Here is an 8,105-nt window from a genome sequence, read left to right as displayed (position 1 = left end):
TTGTTGTTGTTTCTCCTTCATCCTCAGTTGTACTTAAAGTGGAAGTGTAGTGTCAGATAAAGGGCAAGAGATAAACAGCCTTTTATTGGAGAAGTAAGTTGTGTAAGGACCTTACCAGAAGGTGATAGTCGGATCATGGAGCTGACTTTGCAGTTCTTTTATAACTCTAGTCTCCCTAATGCCCCCCAACACCACTACCATCACATACCGGCACAAAGACAAAATGTGGACCCTTCAAGTAATTTACTGATTTAAATGATGCATGATTTTTTTGTTACTTTAAAGTGAAAGATGGTATATCTGTTCTACAAAGGGTTTCTTCAGCTTCTCATCAGTGAGATCACAACGAAATATTTGAGTGGATTTATCTGCTTTTTTTCTGGGAAACCAGATGATAGCTTTCTTCCCAAGTTTTCTATGATCTCTTCAAAAACTCAGGTGCTTCTGAGGAACTCTGAAACTTAAAGACAAAAACTGAAAACATAAAGTCTCTTAACCAATCTGTGTGGATGTTCATTAAATCAGGTCCTGTAAAATGTTCTTAAGGACAAATATCATTTTTCCTCTGTTAAGGCATTACACACACACACACACTTTTGCTTAGGAAATTTCCTTGAGCAAAATATATGAATATTTATAAATCAGAATAGACTAGGTAGCCTTTGAGACAGAGAAGGGAACACCTTTGTAGGTCTGCAGATCCAACATCAGCCCAGATTAGTTTAGACTAAAAAGTGATTTCAAGGCCACTATGTATTAGTCACTATGAGTCGGAATTGACTGGATGGCTATGGGTTTGGTTTTTGGTATGTATTAGAAGTCCATGTGAGCCGTGAGGAGACAGGTGGCCCAATGGAGACTGCTAGTTTTAGAGACAGATCTGAGTTTGAGTGCTGATTCTGCTGCTTGACTAACTTTGTCACCTTGAGTAAGTTATTTAACCAATTGTAGCTTTTTTCCCCTCTCATTTGGAAAATTATGTATTTTATTTAATATAGTACTAGAACTGCAAAGAGTTGTGATGACATATCAAACACCTAGAGCAGTTCATAACACATAGTAAGCTCAGTAAATAAAAGCCTTTATCTGTTGATTGCTCAGTATGTATCATTTTATATACCTTTTGTATATATCAAATCACATTGGGAGGTAAATTATATTACCCCATTTTATGGATGAGGATACTGAGAGCCAGACACCTTCAGTAACTTGCCCATGATCACACAGATGGTAAGTGCTAAAGCTAAGACTTATACCCAGGTCTTCTGACTCTTAATTCCATTGCTCTTTCTACTATACCACAGCTGCCATCAAGTAGTTAATAATTTAGAAGGAACACACTATTTAAAGCCAGTTGAAAGAAATGTGATATGATAAATGCAGTAAAAGTACTATGGGAGTTAAAGGAGGAAGTGATTCCAGCCAAGAGAATTAAGAAAAATCATTTAAGCTGAGCCTTCAAGAATGTTCTGGACAAACAGAATATCTGGCTTAAACCTGATCATTTTAGATTTGTCCCTGAACCAGCTCCATACTGTACCCATACCCTGCCTTGTTTCTCTTTTTTCCAAATCTGTCCTTCATCTTTTCATTTTGCTTCCACTCTCCTTGGAAACCCTATGGGGCAGTTCTACTCTGTCCTATAGGGTCACTATGAGTCAGAATCGACTTGACGTTTCCATTGACTAAGGTGCACCTGACCCATGCTGTGGTATTTTCAGTCACCTCATATGCATGTGAAAGCTGGACCATGAATAAGGGAGACCGAAGAAGAATTGATGTCTTTGAATTATAGTGTTGGCGAAGAATACTGAATATATCACGGACTGCCAAAAGAACAAACAAATCTGTCTTTGAAGAAGTACAGCCAGAATCCTCCTTAGAAGCATGGCTGGTGAGACTTTCATCTCACATACTTTTTACATGTTGTCAGGAGGGACCAGTCCCTGGAGAAGGACACTATGTTTGGTAAAGTGGAGGGTCAGAGAAAAAGAGGAAGACCCTCAAGGAGATGGACTGACACAGTGGCTGCGACAATGGGCTCAAGCATACCGATAATTATGAAGATAGTGCAGAACCGGGCAGTGTGTTGTTCTGTTGTACGTAGGGTTGGAAGCGACTCGACGGCACCTGACAACAATGGTTTCCTCAAGGAGCCCCGGTGGTGCAATTGTTCAGTGCTCTGCTGCTGACTAGAAAGTCGGCAATTTGAACCACCAGCTGCTCCTTAGAAGAAAGTTGTGGCAATCTGCTTCTGTAAGATTACAGCCTTAGAAAACTTATGGGGCAATTCTTCTCTGTCCTATAGGGTCACTGTGAGTTGGAATTGACTCAACGGCAGTGGGAGTTTCCTAGAGCTGTGACATTCTCTCCTGATTAAAGGCCGGTGTCTTAGTCATATAAGGCTGCTATAACAGAAATACCACAAGTGGATGGCTTTAACAAAGAGAAGTTTATTCGCTCACAGTCTAGTAAGCTACAAGTCCAAATTCAGGGCATCAGCTCCAGGGGAAGGCTTTCTCTCTCTGCCGGCCTTCTCATCGATGGTGCCCCGGACTAGGAGCTTGTCTGCACAGGAACCTCGGGTCGAAAGGATGCGCCTACTCCCGGCACTGCTTTCTTGGTGGTATGAGGTCCCCAATTCTCTGCTTGCTTCCCTTTCCTTTTATCTCTTGTAAGATAAAAGGTGTTGCAGGCCACACCCCAAGAAAACTCTCTTTACATTGGATCAGGGATGTGACCTTAATAAGGGTGTTATACAATCCCACCCCAATCCTCTTTAACATAAAATTACAATCACAAGATAGAGGACAACAGTACAATTCTGGGAATCCTGGCCAAGCCAAATTGATACACACATTTTTGGGGGGACATAATTCAAACCATGACAGCCGGTCTCCTTCCTCTTGGCAGCCTGTTCAAACTGCCTACTTGATCTTTGACAACCGTCTTGGCATTGCTACCTTTTTGTGGTCCCAGGCTGGCATGTTTGGGACAATCCTATTCTTCCAGGGCTCTGAGACATTTTGAACAGGGAAAAAGAATAGAGTCATGGAGTTGGGAAAGCCAATGGGATGCATGGGTGGAGCAGTGGGGGAAATGGAGATAGAGAAATGGAAATAAGCAGGACTCAACAAAAGCAAAATCTCTTTGAAGACTCAAAGTGTAATACCAAAAACAAAACAAAACCCATTGTCATAGAGTCAATTCCAACTCATAGCGACCCTATAGAGACAGAGTAGAACTGCCCCATAGGGTTTCCAAGGAGCAACTGGTGGATTCAAACTGCTGACCTTTTTGGTTAGCAGCCAAGCTCTTAACCACCGTGCCACCAGGGCTGCCAAAGTGTAATATAAGGCTACAAAAGAAGGCTGGGGACTTTCTAGTCATTTGAATTAATCCTCCCTCTGAGGACAACTAGAAAAGTTGTACAAAATATTTCTTTAAATCTGCTTAAAGACCGAGAGAGCTAACAAAATAATGATGACTTCTCAAGCCAGGATCCAAAGGAAGAATGAGACCAAGGGAGATGAGTCCTATGTTTGGAGCCACTTTTTCTCCTAAAGATGAATGCCAATTCCAGAGAGATACACTAAAAAGCCAAGAGTCAACACTTGACAAACAGTCGGGCCTAAGACAACAAATGATTGATGTGCAGGGCTTCTTACTCTGTGTTGAGACCCTGAAGGGCTGCACCCCTGAAATAGGCCATGCCTTAGATTTGGCTTCCCAAAAAGCAGACCTTGAGACAAGGGTTTGACTATATGTAGTTTACTCAGGAAATGATCCCAGGAAGCACTGTATGGGAGTGGAGAAATGAGACAGAGAAGGGCAAAAAGCCAATAAAAGGTGTTCTAATGAACGTTTTACTACTTTTGGCAACTGGAGCTCAATCCTACTGGAAACCCTCTGAGAAACTGTGTGGGGCACACCTCAGAATTGTCCCACTGAGTGGGCAGGAAGCTAGGAGTATTATGATCAAATCCATCCCTCAGTAGTTAATTGTCCCTGGGTCGTTAACTCCGTGACACTTCAAGCCTTCCCCACTTCTGGGCAAAGCACACTCCTATGGCCAAAGAATACCATCAAGAATTTCAAAAATGAAAGTAAAATAAAAACATTAAGAAAAAAGAAGGTAAGTTTTTAGCAGCTACTCCATACTAAATTACTAAAAGATATTTTTCATACAAAAGGAAAATGATTCCCCAGCGTAAGCTCAGAGAGGCATAATGAAATGAAAAGGGAAAACATATAGGTATATGAATACCGACTGAATAAAACAATGGGGTTAAAATACAGAGAGAAAAATACCACTGGCCAAAACTGGCAGAAGAGGAAATAGAAAACCTTTCTAGTCCTATACTATTAAAGAGATCAAATGCTAATTAAAACTTTCTACAGAGTAAACCCTGGGAAGAGATGAGTTCACTATTGAATTCTACCAAACAGTTAAGAAAGCTATTATGTCAATCTTAAATAAACTCCTCAGGCAAAAAGAAAAATTAAAATAAACACTACCTAATTCATTTCATGAGACCAGCATATCCTTGATATCAAAAGCTGACAAGGACATTAGGAGAAAGGATAGGTGCAGGCAAATTTGATTTATGAACATAGATATAAAAATCTTGGACAAATATTAGCAAAATAAATTCAACAATATATAGCTAAGATAATAAATCACGCGCAAGTTGACTAATTTAACATTCGACGAATCAGTTTATGGAATTCACCATATTATCAGAATAAAAGAGAAAAATCATTAAATCATCTCAGTAGAGGAATCGGAAGGATGTTATAAAATTTTATAACTGTTCATGAAAATCTCTTAGCAAACTATGAATAGAAAGGGACTTTAACCAGATAGAATACAGTCATGTGCTGCATAATGGCTGATCAGGCAACATCTGACCACATATATGTCTGTGGTCCCAATCCCTATAAAGCCTATTATATTAAAAATTTGAGGTACGTACAGTGGTTCATAACAACAAACAGGCACTACTTAGTGACACATACCAAAACATTATTGATATTATTTCTATATTATTATGTTAAAGATGTTTTAGTAGATCTGGACATGTTTCTTTAAGTTTTTTATGCATAGAAAGCTATATACTAAGAACAAACATTTGACTGACATTAGATATGAACCATACCTAACTGTTCCAACTTATGTACAGATTCAATTTAGGAACGGAACTCATTTGTAATCCGGGGACTGCCTGTATATAATATGGTGTTCACACAACGTCCAAATGACATAGCATCCTATTTCACAGAATGTATCATGGATGTTAAGCGACACATGACTACGTAAAAAGCCTTACAGGAAATGTTTCACCTAATGGCAAAATGTTGAAAGCTTTCCCCTTAAAACTGGGAACAGGATGTCTGTTCTCACCACTCCTTATCCACATTGTACTAAGGTTCTAATTAATGAAGTAAGAAAAGAAAAATAAAAAGTATATGGATTACCTTTCCTAGGCAGCGTCAGAAGATGGCAGAGGGGCAGGTCCTGGTATTCAATGGTTGAAACCATCTCCAGGGCTTCCTATAGGCCAAAGGGGCCAAGCAATACTGCAGGGCTGAAAGGTGGTGGCCATGCATTGTGAGAGCATTAACATTTCTGGCAATTTCTACAGAATTAAGTTGAAGTACCTGGCCTTGGCCTTCTTCCACAGGAACATGGACACCAAGCCATCCCATGGTCCCTGCAACTTCTGGACACCCATGGACATCTTCAGGTGGACTGTGCAAGGCATTCTTCCCAACAAGACCAAGCATGGCCAGGCTGCTCTGGAGCATCTCAAGGTGTTTGACGGGATCACACAAGAAAAGTCAGATGATGATTTCTGTTCAGCTTTGTGTGTCTGAAGTCCACACACAGGTTTACCTACTTGAGGCACCTGGCTCAAAAGGTTTGCTGGGAATACCAGGCAGTGACCGCTACCCTGGAGGAGAAGAGGAAGGAGAAGGCCAAGATTCACCACAGAAAGAAGTAACTCAAACTGGCCAGGAAGGACATGGAGAAGAAAACTAGCACCAACAAATAAACAGAAGCCCTCAAGACACACAGACTCCTTGTCTGAGCCCAATAAAAACTGTTAATCCCTCAAAAAAAGAAAAGAAAACTGATACTGGAAAAGAATAAATAAAAATATTATTCTCAGAGACCGTACTTGAGTGCATACTAATTAAAATTAATAAATGAGTTTAGCAAAGTAGAAATAAGGTTAATGTACGACAAAAATCAGTTGTTTTGTATACCAAAGAACAAAAGGAAGAAAAAAATGAAATTTTAAAAATACCATCTAAAATAATATAAAAAAAACTAATATAGAAGTCCAATGAAAGACACATAAAACTTCTACACAGAGACCATTAAAACATTTTTGAGAGAAATAAAAAATGATCTAAATAAGTGGGGAAATATACCATGCTCAGTAGCCCTGGTGGCTCAGTGATTAAAGCACTCATCTGCTAAACAAAAGGCTGACACATCAAACCCACCAGCCACTGTGCAGAAGACAGTCTGCTGCCATAAAGATTACAGCCTTGGAAACCTTACTGGGCAGTTCTGCTGTGTCCTACAGGGTTGCTGTGAGTCAGAATTGACTCGACGGCAGTGGGTTTGCATTTGGGATACCATGTTCATGGACTAGTAGATTTAATAGTGTGAAGATGTTAAGTCTCCCTAAACTGATCTATAGATTCGGTGCAGTCTCAATCAAGTTTCCAACACTTTTCCCCCCACAATGGAACTTAACAAGTTATTTTTCAAACTTACATGGAAATGTAAGAGACAAAAGATCAATGAAATAGAATAAAGATCTTGGACATAGACAGGGCTGATTACCCAGTAAGCAAGGTAAGCACAGGCTTACTCGTGCTTACCAATCTGTAGTGCACAATTTCACATGGGTTTCAAAAGTAAGCCCATGCTTACCTTGCTTACTGGGTAATCCACCCCTGTCAGGGATTGTAATTTGAAAAGAGGCTTTGATTCCGTTGGAAGGTGCTGTGGGGTTGGGAGAGACAGATGCCAGCTGTACCTAGAAGCAGAATCTTTGATGTGATGAAAAATGTGAAATTGTTCACTACAGATGATCTGGTAAGCAATATAAGTACCATGCTTACCTTGCCTTTTGGATAATCTGCCCCTGGACATGGACCAAAGCTTAATAAACAGATGATTTATGACAACATAGACACTGCAAGACAGTTTGGAAAGAAAGATCTTTGCAATGAATTATGCTGGGACAACTGGATATCATTATTCTAAAAAGTTAAACATAACCCCTACCCACATCATACACAAAGATCCACGTGGATTATAGATCTAAATATAAAAGGTGAATAATAAAACCTCTAAGAAGATAATATAGAAGAATATCTACATGACTTTGGGATAGGAAAAGATTTTCTAAACTGGATAGAAAAGCTCTAATGCATAAAGGAAAAGGTCACTAAATTAGACTGTATTATAAATAAGAATTTCTGTTCATCAAAAAGATACCATTCAGAAATTGAAGAAAATAAGTCACAGAATGGAAGAAGATATTTACAATACATATTGTTGTTGTTAGGTGCCGTGAAGTCAATTTTTGACTCATAGCGACCCCATGTGGCAGAGTAGACCTGTACCATATAATTTCCTAGGCTGTAATCTTTACAGAAGCAGATCACCAGGTCTTTCTCCTGTGGAGCTGCTAGGTGGGTTCAAACTGCCAACCTTTCAGTTAGCAGCCAAACACTTAACCATTATGCCACCAGGGCTCCTTACAATACATATTACTGACAAAGAATTCATATCCAGAATATATAAAGAATTCCTAGAAATTAATCAGAAAACCCAATGTTTCAAAAACGGCAAAAGACTAAAATAGGCACATCGCCACTAGAGATATCCAAATAGCTAATAAACACATTCGAAAAGGTGCTCAACCTCATTAGTCATCAGGGAAAAGCAAATTCAAACCACAATGAGACACCAATGCACACCCAGGATGGCTATAATCAAACAGACTGACAGTAACAAGTGTCAGCAAGGGTGTGGAACAAGAACTTTATTTACATCTGGTGAGAGTTTAAATTGATTCATC

General features: G+C 39.5%; 1 pseudogene; it reads left to right on the top strand.

Moving 5' to 3' along the window:
* The first annotated feature begins 5,352 nt into the window (after positions 1–5,352).
* Positions 5,353–6,092, top strand: LOC101350434 (60S ribosomal protein L13a pseudogene; annotated as a pseudogene).
* The last annotated feature ends 2,013 nt before the right edge of the window (positions 6,093–8,105 follow it).

This window comes from Trichechus manatus, unplaced genomic scaffold (genome assembly GCF_000243295.1).
Source record: "Trichechus manatus latirostris isolate Lorelei unplaced genomic scaffold, TriManLat1.0 scaffold00009, whole genome shotgun sequence".
Lineage (NCBI taxonomy): Eukaryota > Metazoa > Chordata > Mammalia > Sirenia > Trichechidae > Trichechus > Trichechus manatus.
This window is presented reverse-complemented; position numbering and strand designations above follow the sequence as displayed.